Genomic DNA, 22,913 nt, shown 5'->3' with positions numbered 1-22,913 from the left:
TGGATAGGCTGATAGAGGTAGCTATAGCAGAGCAGCTTAGGCTGAACTAGGAGACATGCAAAGCTCCTAGTATACCACTTATATCATACAGCACTATATCGTAAGAAACACAATTCCCAGAGTTACCAAAAATAAAGGTACTTTATTTTAGTGACAGTATGCCAAAAGTATCTCAGAGGATACTCTCCCTTAGGAGGTAAGTAATATACACAAATTATATGCACACAAACCAAAATCAGGTAAGTAACAGTTAGAAAAATAGTGCAAACAATGTAGAATCACAATAGAATGCAGTAGGTAGAAATAGGCGTAGAGGCAACACAAACCATGTACTCCAGAAGTGGAATGCGAACCACGTATAGACCCCAGGCCTAGTGTAGGTTGTAGAGGGTCGCTGGGAGTGTCAGAAAGCACTAAGGGTGTCCAAGATACCTCACCCCAAGACCCTGAAAAGTAGGAGTAAAGTTACCCTACCACCCCAGAAAGACAGTAAAGTCGAGATAGGGGATTCTGCAAGAACAACAACTGCCAGCAAGACACTGAAGACGGATTCCTGGACCTAAGGACCTGTAAAGGAAGGGGACCAAGTCCAAGAGTCACGCAAGTGTCCAGGGGGGCAGGAGCCCACTAAACCCCGGATGAAGGTGCAAAAGGGCTGCCTCCAGGTGGAAGAAGCAAAAGATTCTGCAACAACGGAGGGTACCAGGAACTTCTCCTTTGGTCAGAAGATGTCCCACGGCGTGCAGGAGGATGCAGAGTTATTTCCATGCAGAAAGACTGCAAACAAGCCTTGTTAGCTGCAAGAGTTGCAGTAGAGGATTTTGGGTGCTACTAAGGACCAGGAAGGACTAGGAGGTCGCCCCTTGGAGGAGGAGACAGAGGGGGCGCTCACCAACTCAGAGAGCCCCCGCAAAAGCAGGCAGCACCCACAGAAGTACTGGAACAGGCACTTAGAAGACCTGAGGACAGCGGTCAACTCGGAGTCACAAAGGAGGGTCCCACGACGTCAGAGTCCAACTCAGCGAGTTGGGCAATGCAGGACGGAGTGCTGGGGACCTGGGCTAGGCTGTGCACAAAAGAAGACTTGGAAAAGTGCACAGAAGCCCGAGCAGCTGCAGTTCACGCAGTACACAGGATTACTGTCTGGCGTGGGGAGGCAAGGACTTACCTCCACCAAATTTGGACAGAAAGGCCACTGGACTGTGGGAGACACTTGGACCCAGCTCCTGTGTTCCAGGGACCACGCTCGTCAGGATGAGAGGGTACCCAGAGGACCAGTGATACAGAAGTTTGGTGCCTGTGTTTGCAGGGGGAAGATTCCGTCGACCCAGGGGAGATTTCGTCATGGCTTCCAGTGCAGGGTGAAGGCAGACAGCCCTCAGAGCATACACCACCAGGAAACAGTCGGGAAAGCCGGCAGGATGAGGCGCTACAATGTTGCTGGTAGTTTTCTTGCTACTTTGTTGCGGTTTTGCAGGCGTCCTGGAGCAGTCAGCAGTCGATCCTTGGCAGAAGTCGAAGAGGGAAGGGCAGAGGAACTCTGGTGAGCTCTTGCATTCGTTATCTGGTGAGATGCCCACAGGAGAGACTCTAAATAGCCCACAGAGGAGGATTGGCTACTGACAAAGGTAAGCACCTATCAGGAGGGGTCTCTGACGTCACCTGTTGGCACTGGCCACTCAGAGCTGTCCATTGTGCCCTCACACCTCTGCATCCAAGATGGCAGAGGTCTGGGACACACTGGAGGAGCTCTGGGCACCTCCCCTGGGAGGTGCTGGTCAGGGGAGTGGTCACTCCCCTTTCCTTTGTCCAGTTTCGCACCAGAGCAGGGCTGGGGGCATCCCTGAACCGGTGTAGACTGGCTTATGCAGAGAGGACACCATCTGTGCCCTTCAAAGCATTTCCAGAGGGCAGGAGAGGCTACTCCTCCCAGGCCCTTCACACCTATTTCCAAAGGGAGAGGGTGTAACACCCTCTCTCAGAGAAAATCCTTTGTTCTGCCTTCCTGGGACCAGGCTACCCAGGCCCCAGGGGGGCAGAAACCTGACTGAGGGGTTGGCAGCAGCAGTAGCTGCAGTGGAGACCCCGGAAAATTAGTTTGGCAGTACCCGGGCTCTATTGTGGAGACCCGGGGATGCATGGAATTGTCCCCCCAATACAAGAATGGTATGTCAATTCCTAGACATGTTACACGGCCATGTTTGGAGTTACCATTGTGACACTACATATAGTTATTGACCTATATGTAGTGCACGCGTGTAATGGTTTCCCCACACTCACAAAGTCTGGGGAATTTGCCATGAACAATGTGGGGGCACCTTGGTTAGTGCTAGGGTGCCCACACACTAAGTAACTTTGCACCTAACCTTCACCAAGTAAGGGTTAGACATATAGGTGACTTATAAGTTACTTATGTGCAGTGTAAAATGGCTGTGAAATAACGTGGACGTTATTTCACTCAGGCTGCAGTGGCAGTCCTGTGTAAGAATTGTCTGAGCTCCCTATGGGTGCCAAAAGAAATGCTGCAGCCCATAGGGATCTCCTGGAACCCCAATACCCTGGGTACCTAGGTACCATGTTCAAGGGAATTATAAGGGTGTTCCAGTGTGCCAATGATAATTGGTAAAATTAGTCACTAGCCTGGAGTGACAATTTTAAAAGCAGAGAGAGCATAAACACTGAGGTTCTGGTTAGCAGATCCTCAGTGATACAGTTAGGCACCACACAGGGAACACATATAGGTCACAAACTTATGGGCACTGGGGTCCTGGCTAGCAGGATCCCAGTGACACACATCAAACACACTGGCAACATAGGGTTTTCACTATGAGCACTGGTCCCTGGCTAGAAGGATCCCAGTGAGACAGTAAAAATACCCTGACATATACTCACAAACAGGCCAAAAGTGGGGGTAACAAGGCTAGAAAGAGTCTACCTTCCTACAATACTGCCAATGGGACATTTGTTACCTACATATAAGTGTGCCACATCTGTTATGGACCACTGAATGCATGATAACTGCTGACGGATAATTGACCCACGTGTCCATCACACAGTTACTCATTGTCCCGTGATGCACAAGCCACAATACCAGAGTCACTTGTATTACAGTGCACAAGGGAAGTGCCATTGAAATTGTCACCCAATTACAAATCATGACATGGAGTACCATCTGAAATGGATTAGCCACAAATCTTTGTAGTCAGGTTTAGCACTACGTGACTGTTAGGCCCAGTGCATGTGTGTATATGTGTGTCTATCACTCACTGGAGTGTCAGTGTCAATGCAGGTTTGCAGTGGTATGTCTGTTGGAGTGTCTACATGCAGGATCCGCAGCTCACTCATATAAAATATGACACACTGTGATATGTTGTCCACACGTTTGTACAGTGATCAGACATTGAGCATAATTTTCCTTTTGATGTCTTGCAGGGGGACCGGCCCCCTATACCATCGGGGAAGTGGCTCGATTTGAGGACCCAGACGTATCCAGTAAGTGTGAAAATGTCCATCCTGTGTAGTGATTGCAGCTGTTGTGTGAGTGACTCTTGTGTGTTGCACTCATTGCAAGATATGATGAGCTGGCACGTGATCTGATATATTACTTGACTGGAGGTTGACATAGTGTTCCATGCAAGGGTTAAACATTCACAGGCAGAGAGTCATATCTTGGGAGTTTTGTGCTGCGCAATAAGCAGCAGCATGTGAACAAGGTGAACAAGGTGATTAGTACCCACATGTAGGCCCACATTTGACTTGGAAGTGCACCAGTGTCAGAATATTGTCACGAGTCATACCCTCATTTTCACAAGACAGTGATGCACCAGTTTTCCACACAAAATTGGGCATCCCTGTATTGTAATGTACAAGTAGGACTGTATGGGTAACTGTCCCCCAGCATCTAGCCCCATATGTTGAACTCCATTTACGTGACACTTATGTGGTATGTAATAGACGTGCATGCAGGTCAAGGCCAGACGTGTACTATCATCAATGTGGGTGATTTTGGAAATGTGTTGGCGGATCAGGTGTTGATGGTTGTCCACAAATGGAAACATGAAGTAGATGTAATTGACCAATGGATACCTCATTCCTAGGTGGCAGCCCTCCTCACATGTGTTCCACTCACTAAAGCCATGTACAGGTGGACATGGCTTCGTGGTTGTCCTTGACAGTTGTGATGATGTAATGCATGCCCATCCTCCCTGAGGCAGAGGGGTAGGGGGAGAACATATATGTAGGTAGATGTGATGGTCACAGTGAAGAGGACAGTCATCTCTTTCAGCCATGTATGTGTCCCAAACAACACTGACCCCTTATGATTAGCAATAGCATACTATCCTGCCAATTACATATAAAAATCACTGGTCTTGGGTGCCTTGAAGTTGACTCAGATGATAAGGATTAGGCGGCCTGGCCCATATGAAGTACTTGCTGCATTTGCATTGTGACACATTGTACTACATAAATGCACAGATCACTTTATTTGGTACACCTCTTGTTGTGCTTTGCTGTGCTCTTAAATACTTGATGGTTAGGCAGCATTGCCATTTCATTCCTCAGGGTCTGTACAGTGATTTGGACTGCATGTGCAATTTGAGGGAGAGTGTTAGATTATCATCTGTACATGCATCACACAATGATGACACTGATGGTTGCCTGTCTCATTTTTACAGCTGCCAATATGAATGCAGCGGAGATCAGAGATTTCCAGAGGAGGGCAGTGAGGTACAGGCACATCTTGGATGTCGAGTCTGGGTTCCAGAGGATGACAAGACGCTATCGGAGAGAGAGAGCCACAGGAGAATGGCAGGCTTTTAGCCAAGGGGGACCAGCACTGGCCACAACAGGTGGTGCCACCACCATAACTGCAGCCAGTAGCACAGCGGCCACCATAACATCAGCCCCACCTGCTGCACCCTCAGCCTCGGGATCAACACCCACCACACCTGCTGCACCTTCCATTTCAGCACCACTGACCACCACACCTGCAGGAGCAACTATGTCTGGAACACAGACCACCACATCTGCTGCTTTGGACATGGCCACCATTTCCCAGCTCCAGAGGGACATGCATAAAGTAATGAAAAAGCTTGACACTCTCCTGCGGGACTTGGACAGAAAGAGCCGGAGGGTAAAAGCTATTGAGAAAACTCTGAAGCTGGCAAACCTCTGAACTCCTGCCTTCCCTCACCCCTAATTCCATTTCCTCCCTCCTCTTTCCTTATCCAGTTTTTTAGTGGGCTTAAGGGGTTTAGTGAAAGGTTAGAGTAAGGTAGTAGTTTAGATAAGATAAGGGATTTCATATCATTACATGTAAGTTGGGGATGGGTGGGTGGGGGTTAATGTTGGGGCTTTTGTGCATTCTAGTAAAAAAGAATTATAAAACTTTTTAAAAATGCAAAAAAATATAGATTTCTTTAGTATCTGTTTAGGTTAGTATATAGGGTCAAATGTTTAGAGTGTGTTGTTAAATGTGGTAAGCAAGCTTAGCATAGGGTAGTTAGGGCCAGTTGTGGGTAATGTATAGATAGGACAGATTAAGTTAGTACAGGTTTATGACATAGTTTTAAGTTCTGTTTTGTACATAGTTATTAAAGTTTTAGGTACTCCCTTACAGCATGTGTCACATGCTTGGGGATCTGGGTCTTTGCATGAGTGCACAGTGCTAAATTTCTGTTGGCCTGTGAAATCCGTCCTGCATCTAACATCCCACTCTTGACATGTTAGTTCCCACTTCCAACTTAGCTGTCACATTGGCAGCTACAACAAATCTAAATCTCTATGCATCTGCCATCCATTGTACCCACCACTCAACGTGACTATGGTTCCGATTTATTGGACAGGTAGGTGTGGTTTTAAAGCTGCCATTGTTTGGGTCCTGTGTTGGAATGTTGAGCACTGTTAGACGTCTGCCTGCAGCCTGATGGTCATGTGAACACTGCTAAACTGAGTAGTGTCAATTTCTGATAAGGTAAAGTATACAAAATACACGCCTATGTGTTTTAATTGTACTCCGAGCTGAAGTTTTTGGGCTCAGCAGACCATCATGTCTGTAACTGCTTTCACATAGGTATGTACATTTTCGTGTAAATGCAGCTTATTTCAGCAGGGGTTAACAGAAAGCATTTCAAAAACTAATATTATGACTGAAATAATTTTTGGAAGCAGTCAGTGGTCCATGGGACAACTTCCTGCTCTGAAACAATTTTTGGGCATGCATTTACAAAGGGGAAGGGATCCCATGGGGACCCCTCCTCTTTTGCAAATAGGTTAGCACCAATTTGAAATTGATGGTAACTGCAATTGTTTAGTGCCAGCATTTGTGGTCAAGAAAGAATCAATCAGCAGACTGTGGCTTGATACGAGGAAAGGAACGCCCCTTCCTAAATGCCACTAGCAAACCCTGTTTTGTGAATGGGCAATATGATAGCAGAATGGCACAATTGGGTGTGTGCATTTGAATGAATGTATGTTTAGTTAGCGTTTGCATTGTTTTTCAACGCATTTGCGTCAACATTTTTGGCTCAAACTGTGTTTGCGTGATTTTTAATTATTTATCATGCATGCACCCTGTATCAAGATGAAGATAGAACGGTATGGCCTGCAGTGTGTAGTATAGTGGTTGGCCACATTTATACTATCTTTCTGCCGCATTTCCTTTATTTTCTGATGCAAAAGCAGTGCAAACTTACAAAATACAATTGTATTTTGTAAGTTTGTGCTGCTTTTGCATCAATAAATGATGGCAATGCGGCGTATAAAAGGGTAAATCATGGCCTGTGTGTTTTGTGTGTGAATGAACTGTAACAACAGTATGTGTGCTTCTGATGGACGGCATGCAATACATTTGACGTAATGCTCATGTTTGAGTGTGTTACAAATGGGTATCTACATCAGATAGCAATCAGTGATGTACACCATGTGTGTTGACTCATTTGATTTGTGTAGTTGTTTGACTTTGGGGACATTACATTTCCCACAACAAACAAAACACAGGGATGATTGAAAATGGCTGATGAGGGCTATGTCAGATACATTACCCATCATATGTAATTAACTGTTGGCTACGACTTATGGTGACTTGTGTGGGAACTACCCATATGTCAGCCATTTGTACATGTTTGGTAGGTACAGTGTTTACGACACTGTGCCTTAATTCCACTCATAAAATTGATATGTGCACGTCAGTTTGACTCATGAAAATTACCTATATTACCCATGTTTCTGTGGTGGACCTGCTTCCCTGGCTGCATGTGTTCACATATTTTCAGATGTACATTCCACAGAAGTGTCCTGTTCAAGTGTGTGGGCATGTGTACCCTGTGTCAGTATTGGGCTCCATGGTGTTACAATTTCGTGCAGGTCTAGTCAGGAGCCTATTGGGGCAACCCTGGAGTTCACAGAATATCTTTCAAGGAAGAAGTGTACCAAAGCAGAAGAGCAGCTGAAGGCATACAAGGGGATAGGGTAGCTATGGTAAGGCAGATAATACAGATGAGTGAATACAGAGCAATCTTAGTGTGGACAAATATGCAGGGTTTATCACTACAATTGTACACAGGGTAGGGCTCAGAATTTCCCACAGCAATAGGGACCGTCAGTGTCTCTGTGTAGATTAATCTCACAGCTAGTCGCCAAGCAAGCCCCATAAAAAGGTGGCAGCAGAAGTGAATCTGTGTCTAGACCCTTAGGGCACAAACAAGGATTGTCCTTACATACACAAGACTAGCCATTGTTTGTCAGGCAGGAGACACAGTAACAATTCCTGGAATACAGCCATAGCACACTGTCACTGTTAGGCACTAATGACTATCTGCAACACTAGAAAAAGGATGGGGCTGGATTAGCCTCCTGGAAGCCAGGTGCCAGACCAAATACAAAGCTAAACACTCCTAGACAGGTGAGGACTGATAGTACACTTATCAGACACAATACCCCAAGAGGAAACAGAAGGCAAGGGAACCAACTAGGAGGCAAAGCCAAGCACAGGGAACATGCTCTGGTTGACGCAAAGGCTGGAACAGGTCTTGGTAACAGAAAGCAGGCACTGACAGAAACAAACATGAACAAGGCTGAGAAACAGGGAGCAGAGCCTGACTGGAACAAGCAGGAACAGCACTGTGTAAACAGAGAGCAGGTTCAGGCGTAATCAGGATTGTAACACAATCCAACAAGGGCTCTGGAACACAAATTAATTGTACTCCAATGCACAACGAGGAGCTTCAGGGAATGGCAGCTTCTAAGCAGTTCCAGGCAGCAGCAAGGCCAGAGTAGAGTCACATGGCTGGGCTGCACACACGAGGTCACAGGTGTGTGCAACTTCAGTGGCTCACAAGTCCTGGAGGAGAGAATCCAGTATAAAGGGACAACCAGACTTTTACCATAGGAAGCAATGGACAGATTACAGGTCTTATTGACTACCAGGCAGTGCATTATGGGACCTGAAGTCCATGCAGGCTAACGTGGTTCTTCTATAGCATGCCATATGGAAAAGGGAAGCAAACAGGAGTCATGATGGGAGTCTGGGTGAGTGTTAATGATGATTCCCAGGGTACAGATAGTCCATTTACAGTGCCCCCTGGAGATGGGAGGGCAGAGTTAACACATGGCAGTGGCAGGACTTATTACCAGAAATGGACTGTGTAGGGCATGTGTTGTGACCATTGCTTGTCATACCTGGGACACTCATGCTATCCATTTTCAGAAATGATGCATCTCTTGTCACACAAGCTCCTTGCAGAGATAGCAAATGTCACACTTACTAATGTCAGGGGTCCGTTCATACATTCCTGTGACCACTGATATTTCACATCCACTGCATCATGTATGAGATGCTTATTTACCTGATGATTGGAGATGTCATAGTTGTCTGTTATGTGCTACAGTAGACCATGTTGGCAACGTGGATGTGTCATATGCTGTGGTTCTATGAGTTCGTCCTTCATATGTAGAATTCAAAAGATGATTTTTCAGTTGTGTGTGATGTTTGCTGTACAATCATATGCATCACATGTGATGTTGCATCAGAAGTTGTCAGATTTATCTTGGTGACATGCTCCCTTAGGTAATACTCACATTCCTAAAGAACATGTGATGGAGAAATACGTAACCAGAGCAGGATTTTGTGATAAAGTGAGTTGTTTAATTACATATCCTAACAATGTGTTTAGAGTGACTATTGGTGAAAAAAGCTTTGAACAATCTGCTATCTGCGGTGCATTCCTACAGCTGTGTTTGGATGGTCCCCCTCATTTTTCCTGGAACCATCCTCCTCCTCCTCCTCCTCCTCCTCAGGCAGTTCTTGCTCGGGTTCATATAGGGGGATCTTCCTCCTCACACAAATGTTGTGCAGGATGGCACAAGTCAATATGATCTTGCAGACCATTTCTGGGGCATATAAGAGACTGCCTCCTGTGATGTCTAGGCACCTGAATCTGGACTTCAGGATGCTAAAGGTCCTTTCCACAATGGTCTGTGTCCTCCGATGTACCTCATTATAGGCACGCTCTGCTGCTGTGCTTGGGTTGGGGAAAGGGGTCTTGATCCATGGCTGGATCTCGTAACCCAGATCACATGAAAAATAAAATAGGAGTAAGTATTTTGTTAGTGCTTGCAACACGAATGTCATGGAGCATGGCAGTTGATTTCTTGTGTTGACTGTGACTCATATGTGTTTGTGGCATTGTGTGAGATGCTGGACTTCTGTGAGTTTTTTTGGCAGTGGGTTGATGGACTTGACAGCTTGTGTTTGGCTCATTGACCTGGTATCTATGAATTTGTTTCCAAACTGCTGGTCAGTATGTATGTGCCATGTGTTGTGTAGTGGGCAACATGTTTTAGTGTGCTTTCACTGGAGGCAACATGATACTTCCACACACACAATAGATTCTGATGTGGTGGTAACATTGTTGCACTACATGGCCTGGACATCCCCTCCAATTAGACATATGTCATTGCAGGTGAAATGCAAGTGAGGCCTTTTGATTAGGCTTGGTAACAATGTGCAACACATCTCCCTGAGCTGGCAGCAGTGAGGTGTTCAGTATTGACAATGCACAATTGTCCTATATGTGACTTGGTTCTATGCAAACCTTTGTAGTTCCCTCTGCCAGTTGCTCATGTGTAACCATGCACCTACACTACCAGACTTGTTCCATGTAACTTGGCTAACTGCCTTGTAGAGGTGGAGGTATCTGTGCAGGAAGGGCCATCTCCCTGTACATCTGTTATTTTGATGGACCATTGGCTCTTTCAGTGTGTGCAGCAGTGTGCAGTTTGCATTAGTGGCACATCAATATGTGTTCATAGCACAGTCCACTTACTTATTGCTGCCTGGCAATGGCACCCAAGGAGTGGTGTATGATGTTGGGACTGCCTTAGTATTTCCGTGTCACCTACATGTGAGTCTGCATCATCATGCTGTGTGTCTCATGGTGTTTGACCTGCAGCAACACACATTGCACACCTCTCACACAGTACTTATTGCTTGGGAGGGTGTGGGATTGACTATGTGGCCTAATGTAATAGTAAATGGTTCATCTTCCAAGTTGTACTTTCAGTGCAGGCCATGTCATTGTCACTGTGTGCTTTGACATTGGTCCCTTGTAGCTCAAGAGTGGCAGCTAATGTTATTGGCAGCCGTCATTTGTCCATAGGTGTGTATCCCATTGTGTCAGGGTGTACAACATAACTACCTGTGTCACACCTCAGTGTCTTCCTGCCCATGTGTCAATGTAGTGGTGTATGTATTGTGTGTGCTACAGGGTTGCTGTGCCGTGTGTATATTGCTAGGTTTATGGACTTACCGACAAGAAGGCCATTGCCATATCGTCCATCCTGGAAGTGCTGATTGTTGGTGCTGTGGCAAAAAATGAAGGAAACATGTACGCTCCAAAGATACTTGGCCAAGATGTTGGTAAACAATCCCTGGTGGTAATCTATAGCCTGCACATTTATGGAGTGGGTGTGCTTTCTGTTCCGGTATAGATGCTCTGTTGCTGCAGGTGGTACAATCCGGACATGGGTGCAGTCAATTGCACCAAGCACACGCGGGAAGCCATGTATTTGGGAAAACCCCTGTTTGATCTCCTGCTGCTTCTGCTGGGTGTTGGGGAAGCTGATGTGGCAGGGCGTGAAGGAGATGATGGCATCTAGGACCTCGGGAAGGAAGGCGGAGAATGAGGGCTTTGATACCCCAGCAACCAGGGCACCCGTTGTTTGGAAGGAGCCATTTGCCAACATGTGCAGGAGAGCTAGCAGCTTGGACACCGGTGGTATATTGTGCGTTGTACAGGCTGGCTGTTATATGTGGCTCAATTTGGCGCAGCAGCTGCTGTATGGCTTGCCAGTTGAGTCTGTACCTCCGGACGATATCCTGTTCCCTGAGGCCCTAGAGGGTTGTCCTTGTCCTGAAGACCCTCTCCTGCCTTCTGAATTGCCTTTGGGGCCACGTTGGGGTGGTGGTCGCTGCTGCTGTTGGTCTTGTGCTCTGCGTCATCTAGCATGCTGCATCAGTAGCACATCCATGTTGTCCTTATTGAGCAATGATGTTGCTTGTGTGTGTTTTCTTTAAGTAGTGGTGTGTTTGCCTCATTTTGATGCCTGCCCTGACCCACGCTTTAAAATCTGATGCAAATCGGCCTTAACGTCATTTCTCGGGTCCTCCTCCCACCCGTGCGTCATTTGTGCCCTGTTAGATAAATAAGGCGGTAAGGTGTTTGAGTCATTTTTTGGACGGGAACACCAAACTTGCATCTCATTGATGCAAGGCGGTTTCACGCATCCTTAATATGACGCAAACTCCATATTTGTGATGCTAGCAGGGTCTAGCATCAAAATATAAATAAGGAGTTAAGTTTGCGCTGGATTTGCTACAAACAAAATGACGCAAATCCAGTACAGAGTACAAATATGGGCCCTAGCGTCTACAATTTTAGTAAAACAATGGTTTGCCAAGTGTGCCAAGATTTCTTTACCAGGCATCCAGAGTCTCCACACCAGAGGTGACTTAGAAACTCTCTATTTTCCTGGAATGGGGTTTTCACTGCCATCTCCCCTTGCAAGGTTTGGGACCATGTACCTCAGGACTTCAAGAAGGACTACGTGGATCAGCTCTCAAGAGAGAGAGCTGACTCTCTTCTCAGGAGGGGCCTTAAAGGTGTCCTTGCAGGAAGAAGATGCCTCTCAGAAGGAGAGGGGGCCCTGAAGAAGCCAAGGTGGGAAGAATCAAAGACATCCTCTGCAGCAGCAGAGAATGGCTTGCACCAATTTAAGATGGTGATGTCCAAACCGACCCCGCAATAGGAACAAGACTGGGTAGCCCCAGTGGATGGAGGGTGCAGAGGATCTCATTATCGTTTGAGTCCTGTTGGAAGATCGAGCACCAAGAAGGCACCTGATGCTAAAAGGACTGTAGATACTTCAAAAGACCAGCAATTGTGTGCTGGAGGAGAACCACATCGACAAGAAGCTAACACTAAGACCCAAGTACTCATCACTGCCCCCATGGGTGGGCACCTAACTTGTTTGGCGGGTAGCTTTTGAGCCTGGGACCGAAAAAGACCCCAAACTGCAAGATCTGACATGCCATGAGCACCGCAACTCCATCACAACTTTCTCGCATGGCTCTTCCTCTGCCTACTTGTTAAACCATGGCAGTACAGTGGTTGTGTGTGTTGGGATGAGATCACTGCCTCTAATGCCATCAATTGTTAGGCACACACAGTGAAAAGCAGAGCTTCCCCGCCTGCGAAAGCAGATGGTGCCTCCAAAAAAGTAATAGGGCAATGCAGGGATAATGCGCGAATCCAGGAGAACTCAGGAGAGAAATCCTCATTACCCGGGAAGCAAAACCAAAAACAAGCATTTGCAATGCAGTAGGTCTCACATTTACTCAAATTGCACATATTGGTATTATAAATTTCTGTCTGGACTTCTTTTGCCACTTTAATTGGTCAACCCTTACCCATATTTTGGTCTTTCTGCCACATAATTCAAGTGGATCGGTAGTAGAGCTACTAGAATATTTTTTCGAACATGGCCTTTAAAACACAGCCTACTACCAAATAAAAAACAAAAGCTCCAGCCAGAAGAGAGCTTACAAATACACTGAATGGTGGTATGGGTTATTTTTTGTGGGTCCCAACTAACCTAGAGATGATCTAGACAGAAAGAGCACATTGTGGTGAACACAATTTGAAGGTGGTCCCATTGTCCTAGGACCACCATAGACTGAGTAATGAGCAAAATGAGAAGCTATGGGGCAAGCTTCTGATTGCCACAAATATTGTAGTATGTTGACTGTAATGCTGAGACGAGCCCCTAGAAGACACCACAATAAGAATAGCATTACTGAAAAATGTGGTCATGTAACCATATAGTTAGCCGCTAAAGGGCATAACCACATGAAAACAGAATAGCAGAAAGTAATGCAGTGCAACCATATATTTAGCCTCTAAAGAACATAGACCCATATTTATACTTTTTTTGCGCTGCATTTGTGACACTTTTTGACGCAAAAGCATCACAAACTTACAAAATACAATTGTATTTTGTAAGTTTGCGGCACTTCTGCTTCTGATAGTCTTGAAAATCTGTAATATGCAAAAGTGGCGCAAACTTACAAAATACAATTATATTTTGTAAGTTTGCGCCACTTTTGCATCAAAAAGTGGTGCAAATGCGGCGCTAAAAAAGTGTAAATATGGGCCATAGTGTATTACAGATTTTCAAGACTAGCAGACCTACTACAATGATATTACAAAGAAGACACTAAAAACACAAACTAATCCAAACTGTCAAATAAAAGCTACAACCATGAGAGAGCTTCAAAAGACATTGAATGGTCGGAGGGGTTATTATTTGGGGGTCCCCAATAACCTAGTATGTGGACCCAGAGTTCATCTAGACAGAAGGAGAGCGTTGTGCAGAAGGTTTTGGTGGTGGTTCCATTGTCCTAGGACCACCACTGGCTGAGTTAGGGCCAAAATATTTTGAAAAAAGAATGCCCTGCAAAGCACTACGGGGCGGGTTTCGAGTGCTGCAAATATTGTAGCGTGTTAACTGTAATCCTAAGAACAGCCCCTAGGAGACACCATGATAAAAAATAGTACTTTTAAGCAACATGACGATGTAACCATATAGTTAGCCCCTAGAGGGCATTACCACAGGAAAACAGAATAGTTGAAAATAATGCAGTGCAAGCATATAGTTAGACCCTAGAAAGAGTAGTACATTACACATCTTCAGAGCTGGCAGGCCTACTGCAACAAGGCCCTTAAAACACAAACTACTTCCATCTGTAAAACAAAAGCTTAAACCATAAGAGAGTCTAAACAGATACTGAATGGTGGGAGGGGGAATTATTTTGGGATTCCGACTAACCAAGTGTGGGGACCCAGAGATGACCTAGACAGAAAAAGTGTATTGTGCTGAAGGTTTTGGTGGTGGCCACTTTGCCCTAGGACCACCACAGGATGGGTTATTGGCACTAATGTTTTGTAAAAGAATGTTTGCAAAGCATTATGAGGTGAGTTTCTTGAGTGCAGTGAATATTGTAGTATCTGCCGTCTTCTTGTGTCAGGAGAGCTGCTTTGAGGATTTCTGTGCTATTTACATAAAGTATTAATTAATCACAAGTGTATATGTGAAAGCTTTGGAGAGTGATGGGTAGAGCCAAAAGAAATCACTGTGATTAGGTAACATTCTGAACAATGTGACCAGCACTTCAATACCGCCAATGGAGTTTGTGCTGCTGTTCTGTGCTGTGAGCACCATGACCGCCATGGATCATGAAGGGGAGAGACAAAAGAAGAATAGTTTGCCCACGCTGAAGTATATCAGCAATTGTGCAATAATCCATGAAACAGGGTTAGTCGGTAAGAAAACCGCCCCAAGGCAGGACAAACGTAAAGCATTTACCAATGACATCAAGGGATTTTTAGAAAGGCAAGCCCACAAACTAGTGAAAGTGATGGGTGTGAGGTGGGCTTGGTTAAAAGTCCACAATACTTACAACACATGAAAGCGTTTGTGCACGTGACCTAACTAGTGGACTACCCAGAACTACCCAGATTTTAGCTCTTGAATGAGAGGCCCCAAACACTTATAACAAACTATTGCACAGGAGATTATGAATAGTTTGTCCCACCAGAATAGCTCCAGTTGTTTCCCCCAAAATTGCTCCAAGGTATAATTAAAGCTCACAGTTTTCCATTTTTACTGATTTTTACAGATAAATACAGAAAGAAAACTGTGTTTTCTGTCAGTATTTATTTTCAAAAGCAGCAAAATACAGAAATTGTGTTTCTTGTGAGTGACTCTCCATGTTGTCCTTTATGAATTCCATGGCAACAGCTAAACAGATAGTGTGGAGAGTTGAAAAGCATGATGAGATTTCCTCAAAGACAGGAGTTTATTAACATATAGTTGTAGGTAATGATTTACCTTGCTTAATTTGCTTAAACGAAACAGGCATCAATGTATGAGTGCATGTTTAGCAGTTAAATAAATGTGGAAACATACCATTTTAAGACACTAGGGGCCTGAATTATACTTTTTTTAGCACCGCATTTGCGTCATTTTTTTATGCAAAAGTGGCACAAACTTATAAAATTTATATTTTGTAAGTTAGTGCAGCTTTTGCATAAAAAATGGACACATGCGACGCTAAAAAAGTATAAATCAGGCCCTACGTATTCTCAAAACACAAAATGAATATGTGTAAATACCAATAATATAGCTAAAAAATATATATGGATAAATACAGAGAGAGAAAAGTTAAAACAAGAAAAACATAAAACTGGGAGGCTTAGATATAGTTTGTTTTTGTCTACAATATGTTATATGTGTTGTGAGTAAAGTACTTCTTTTTCAGTGACCAAGTACTGGCTACACATTGATTAATTACATTTTATGGTTGATTTATTGAGTTCTAAGGGGCTCATTACAAATGTGGTTGTTCCATGACCGCCATGTTGGCGGTGGCGGTTGTACCGCCAACTGGCTGGCTGAGAAGACCGACAAATTATGACCATGGCAGTCTTTACCACAGAATACTGTCAATTCACCGACGGCACCGCCAGTGCGGTCAGGCAGCCACAGAAGGCGGGAGGCACCTTCAGGCTGGCAGAGACCATGTTTCTGCCAGACAGATTATGAAGTTGCACACCGCCAAGGTTTCTGCAGCGGTCACACCACCACGGAAACCCTGGTGGAAACCAACAGTATAAATGGAGACACTTATCTTCAGGCAGCCATACCGGTCTGGATCTGACATGAAACCTGAACTAGACGTCTTCCCAATGCTCCTGCTCGCCCAACAACTCCGGAACCGGTGACGATGGTAGCAACTGTGAATACACACACACACCTGTCTTTGTTGCATAATGCCAAGGTTGCAACACACACATAACATACACATCCGGTATGGGTGCTGATGGCGACACATACACGTACTCCTATACTGACACACACATTCACACACAGCCACATACACACACACACACACACAGACTCAGTACACACGCCATGGCCAACACTCACTACTAAAACACACACTGAGCCGCAGACACACAGAACTGGCACTGTCAAAAACAACAACACAGAAAATCTGCAAAGTACACAACAACCGCAACACCTCTTACGCACCCTCAACAGTCCACAACACAAACCCCGCCTGGCAATACATACAAACAACACCATTGTACAAATGCACACAATCACACAGCCATATAACAAGGCATACATCACACCACGCAAACACACCACACAGCGGTACTGACATACCAATCACCACACACACCCAGTACAACTATAATATCAACATAAATGAATGCCCCAAACACATACATGGCCAACACACCATACCCAGTCATTACTTTGGTACAAATGCAAAGTGCACACCGATACAAACACCCCAGACACAACTGGCAGCACAACCACCACACACACAAAACACACTCACACACAAAAGAAAGCAGCCAAGACCATAACAGCCATGAGGCATGAAAGGCAGGACAAAGATGTAACATTGGAACCAAGAACTGGTTGGCCGAGATGTATGGGAATAAATAAATAAATATACAGATGAATAAATAACTATGTACAATAAATAAAAGCCCTTTAGCCAGTCCAAAAACGAAAGTGCAACATGCACAGGTGGCATGTCTGACTGCGCCTACTTGATTCCTGACTGCTAAATTACCTCCACGGGTAGAGGCAGAAATGGGGCAGGCAGGCACCTCAGGGATTTGGGGGCCCAGGGGGTGTTTGGGCTTAGATTTGGGAGGGGGGTCTTTGGGCTTGGGCTTGGGAGAGGGACTTTGGACAAATCTTAGGGGAGGGCTGGGACCACTTTGCAAGGGTCAACTTCTTGGCAGGGGAGGGGCATGGGTAGTATCAGGGGGCAAGGCAGGACTTGGAGGTGGTAGGACTGGACTTTGGGACGGGAAACTGATCTCTTGGGGGTCACACAGGTTGGGAGAGGAGCAGGGAAAAGGGACAACTCCAAGAGGAAAAACGTCTTAGACACACAGGGATGGTCACAGCAAAAAGGTTTGGGAGTGGAGAGAGAGGGCGTGCTTGTAGGAGATGTCTTGGTGGAGGTTTTGGGTGCATGTGTGTGCGAGGAATGCTTGTGTGTGCAGGGTGTCTTTGGGTGTGTGAGTGTGGGCGTTTATGTGTCTTGGGAGGAGGGGGCTTGAGGTGCTGGGAGTTGCTGTACTGTATGGGTGACTGTCTCTTGGGGTGGTGACTGCAGGTATGGGGGATATGATGCATGTGGGTGTATCTGTGGTTGTTGTGTCTGCGGATGTGGTGACTGGGGTGGATGTTTGCGGGTCTGCTATTGTGCTACTGTGGGTTGGATAGGAGTTGTGGCGCTATCAGTGAATGTTGGTGTGGTGTCTTCGGGTGTGTCCAGTGTCATGCCTGTAAAGGTGGGGTTGGTGGGGAAGTCTATGCAGATAGTGGGTGTTGGTGTGTCCGCAGGTGGGTGTTGTTTGTGTGCATGCCAGTGGTGGGTCTTGTGGTGCTTGTGTTTGTCTGCCGAACCCTTGGCTGTTGAGGTGGATGCATGCTTCTGTGCCTGTGTACTCTGGCTGGGAAGAGGGGTGTGGGATTGGGAAGAGGAAGGTGGAGGGGGTTTGGAAGACAAAAGGGGACTGGCTGCCATCAGTGCAGAGGCCGAAGCCTGAACGGATCTCTGTAGGCCAGCCAGTGCACCATAAATGCCCTCCAGGAACGCATTGCTCAGTTGGACTTGAGTTGCAAGTCCCAGGATGACATTCTCGATAGTCGACTGACCCACAGAGATGGTCCTCAGGAGGTCGCTAGTCTCCTCACTAAGGGCAGCAGGGCTGACTGGGGCAGGGACAGAGGTGCCTGCGGCGAAGGAGACGTTCACCAACCTGGATGAGCGGGCACGGACGACTGGGTGGGGAGCTATAGGGCGGATGGTGGCAGCAAGGGGGGTGGCAGACAAAGGTGGTGCTGGGGTGGTCCCAGAAGGGTCCTGGAGGAGGATTCCGAAGATGATGTTGCGGAAGATCTGGTCTCCCCGTGGCACTCCCTTCCCCATCCGGGCCACTGGGTCCCTCGCTGTCGGTAGTTGTAGCACTCAGGGTCCCATGGCCAGCAGCATCCCCGTCTCCTTCACCTGCCGATGCTGATGCACACAAATAGAGAGAGAGGGAGGGAGAGATAGAGAGGGAGAAAAAGGGTTATCATATTCCTTACATACACACATGTAAACATGCACAACTATAGGTAAACATCTCCAGGCAGGCTATCTCTGTTGGCATTATATATATCCTACATGATGTCACAACATGTTACAACTATCCACCCCTTTATTTCACCCCTCATACCCCTAACAGATTCCAAGTAAGTTAGCACAACTGGAGTATATACCAGATCACATCTCTCCATACTCTTATTACCTATTGGAAGTGCAGGTGACTGATCACAACACATCATACAGAGTGTAGTAAAGTTCTCGTTTTTGCCCATGTCACCCCCAAACCTTTTGGACAGATACTGGTTGTTACTGACTTCTGGCTGGGCCCTGGGTGCTGCTTACCAGTCCCAGGGCCAATGCTCTGTGTAAAGTGGATATGCGAATTAGGTAATTAGAATTTGCAGTATCAACCTACCTATAAGTCCCTAGTATATGGTAAGGAATGTAGGTTAAGGGGCCACAGCATAGGTAGTGCATCCATAGGTGCACTGCTGAGGTGCCCAGTGTCATTTAAAAGGCAGGCCTGCCTTGATGGCTGCTTTCAAACTAAAGTTATAAGCAAATTCGACTTTGGAATTAAAAGTACTTCCAAAGTCTTAAACTACTTTTTTTTTTACATATGTCACCCCTAAGGTGAGTCCTATGTACCCCTAGGGTTGGGTGCCATGTAACTATAAGCAGGGACCTTTTAAAAATTGTTTTATAAGCCCTGGTGAGGTAAAATAGCCAAATTCATTTTTGCCTCACTGTAGTGAATGGCCTCCATAGGATAAAATGGGAAGACTTTATTTTAATTAATAAAGTTCCCTTAAGTGTCAGATACTTTGGGTTTGGTATCAACTTAATTGATATAACAAATCCCATAACTTACAATTGTAAAGTAACTAGTTCAGGTAAAGAGTTTTAAAACTCTACCTGAAAGTTGCCAAATTCAGCTCTGTAGTGCCATTCTCTGATTGTCCAGCCTCTGGCAGACTGGCCAGGCTGCCTTGGTGAGGTGTGACGTGGCCGCCTGGGCTGAACACTAAGGATGTGCCTTGGGGAGGAGATCTGCATCAGCAGATGGGGAAGTAGAAAGGGGGGAAGGCAGCCAAACTGGTCTTAAAAGGCAGGAAAGGACATTTGGAGCAGTCCAGCACCTCCCTCACAACCTGCAACCCCAGGCAACACCAGGCAACCCCAGACAATTAGGTTGATTAGATTAGGAGAGGGGTGTGCCTAGGATTTTTAGCCACACTAGTGGGTGGGCTTAGCCAGTTCTACCCTCCAAAAAATCACTTTCAGCCATGTTGGATTTTTGAGGAATGTTGCTCCCTGGGATTGATTTTTGCCATGCTTCACAGGAAGTGGTCATCAATGGGGGAAGGAGTCTGACTGTGATTGGATACCCAGGACCCCCCTGTTTTCACCCAGGAGCAAGGATAATTAAGGCAGAGCTGCACCCACACCTCAGATCCCTACAAGGAAGAACATCAGAAGAAGCAGGACTGCCCTGCTGGACTCCTGACCTGCACCTGGACACTGCACTGTGAAGGATTGCACCAGCTGCACACTTGGGCTTCACCACAAGAAGGACTTTACCTGGCTTCAACTGGTTCAAGGAGGGACTCCCTGTTTGCTATAGGTGAAAAATAGCTATCCAGTGTCCCCTGCATCAAATCATGAAGAAACTGACCAGCTAACCACTGTCCTCTGGTCAATTTGGAGTTTGACCCAGGTGCATTCTGGGAGTTGGAGTCCCCACCCTCAAGGAGCAACTCAGAGCTTCTGGACCCTTGAGGTGAGCTGCAGACTCATATATGACCTTCATAGATCTTCTGGAAGAAGATCCTGAAGTTTGGAGAAGATTTGTGAACTTTGTAGAAAAAAGCTCCATGTAGGGGCCGACCCGCCGTGGTGAGTCTAGCCAGCTTGCCTCATCCGTGTCCTGTCCTGACTTGTAGGTTCGTCCTGCGGAAGAAAATCTCAAAAATAGTGACTACGTCGGGAGGTGAAAAGTTGACCGGAACCTTCCACACAGTGTATCAGAAGAAGGATCCAGGTACGTTGGATCAAGATTCAGGTTTGGCCCAGTTGAAGGATTTTCGTCTCGAAAAAAGACTGGAAGTAGAAATCTTTACCGAGGTCTCCTGCAATGCATATCCTGGGAAGGGCTCAAGGGAGTTCGGACTGGACCGGTGACTTCGTCCCACTGAAGAAAATTTTCAAGAAACGACTAAGTCCAAAGGTAAACTTTTGACTGAGGCCTCTAGCTTGCTGTAGCCGAGCAAGGCTTCATCGGCGGTCAGTCTTAAACTTTGTCTTTGCCCCGGTCGAGGTGTGACCAGATGACCAGATTGGCGCTATTTGTTTCTATGCGCTAAAAAATACAAATTCTTTAAAAATTCATATCTCTAGTTCCCCTTATCCGATTGTATTCGTTTTGGTGTCAAATTAAAGATAAAAATACTTCCTATTTTTATGAATTGGTTTTGGATTTTTAGACTGTTTCCTGTGTTTTATTTAATTACTGACTGTTTTGTGATACTTGATTGCTTTACACACTTTGAGGGTCATTACGACCCCGGCGGTCTGTGGTATAGTGGAGGAATTACCGCCAACAGGCTGGTGGTACCTACCTCCACTATCATGACATTGGTAGTTTGGCCAAAGCCAAACCGCCAATGTACCACACCGACCGCCACGGCGGTAAAGACGCCGTCATAAGGCCTCCCATGGGATTATGACCCCGCCCACCGCCATGGTTTCAGTGGTTTCTGTACCGCCACTGAATCCATGGCGGTAGGCACTATCAGTACCAGGGAATTCCTTTCTTGGCACTAATATAGGTCTCCCCCACCCCCCTTCCTGTCCCGACCCCCGCCCACACATTTACACACATACATGCACATACATACACACCCATACACACCATACACACATTCACCCACGCATCCATAAATTCATACACACCCACAGCAACACTAACGAACATACATTCAGGCACACACGCAATCTCACAACACAACATGCATGTACACTTACATCCGCTCGTGCAAACATGCATTACACACACATGCATGCATTCTAGCACAGTCACACACCCCCCACTTACGCACACAACTCCCCCCATCCCCCTCTCCTGTCTGAGAACCTAGCTTACCTGCTTGCAGTGGCTCATCCGGAAGTAGATGGGACACGGTGCTGCTGCCAGCAGCAGCTTCCTAAAGCAAAACACCATCAGGCCATATCATGGAACATGATACGGTAGGCGGTGTTTTGCTGGCGTGGCGCTGCTGCTGGCAGAAGCGCCACCTTACCACCGTCCACCACCATGACCATAGACGGAATTCTGCCAGCCTTCTGGTGGTATTCCGTCTACGGTCATAATGCCGTGGACGGTCGGTAGCCACGGTGACGGTATGTTGGCGGCCGTCGCCGTGGCAGTAGGCGGCATTTGCCACCAAGGTCCTAATGAGGCCCTTTTTCTCCTAAGCGAAACCTTGTTGCTCATTGCCAAGCTACCAAGGGTTGAGCTGGGGTTAAATTATTGATACCGAACTGAACCTAGTGGGGGTTAGTGGCCTATTGCTATGTGTAGGAACTTACCTGCCCTTACCAATAATCCATTTCCAACACATGTCCTGAAACAACACCTGATCAGTCCACCTCAATTAGTAATGTAGACTGCCCTGTTCACATACCACACAGCACCTGCCATATATATCACATGGCTGACTGACTCCCTCTACATATATGGCAACATGGGTACCTGAACTGATGAAGCCAGAAAAAAGTGGGACTCCCACACAGGTGACAACTGATGTGTAGAATACATGTCTGGAGTACAGACATGGCATGACATTCACACTTTCACAGAGGAATATCTGCAGACACAAAACACAGATACACCACATCACTGCATAAATTCCTGCATTTGAAATGTGACATATGGGAACGCATTTCGCTCTGTAAATTTTTAGCATATCCCTAGGGCAAATCATCCTTAGTCATTTTGTATAATTCTTCAGGGCCATATTAGTCTTTATAAACAGCAATTTTCTCACACTTACACACCATGACCAGGAGCTTTCTTTATCACACAGAATTCCCAGATATGAGTAAGACACTGTAATATCTACTTTTCCGCCATCCATAGTAATATCGTGGGACCTGGCTAACTTATTGCCACATT

The sequence above is a fragment of the Pleurodeles waltl genome, chromosome 8 (assembly GCF_031143425.1).
Source record: "Pleurodeles waltl isolate 20211129_DDA chromosome 8, aPleWal1.hap1.20221129, whole genome shotgun sequence".
Taxonomy (NCBI): domain Eukaryota; kingdom Metazoa; phylum Chordata; class Amphibia; order Caudata; family Salamandridae; genus Pleurodeles; species Pleurodeles waltl.
The sequence above is the reverse complement of the archived record's forward strand: the minus strand, read 5'-3'. Positions refer to the sequence as shown.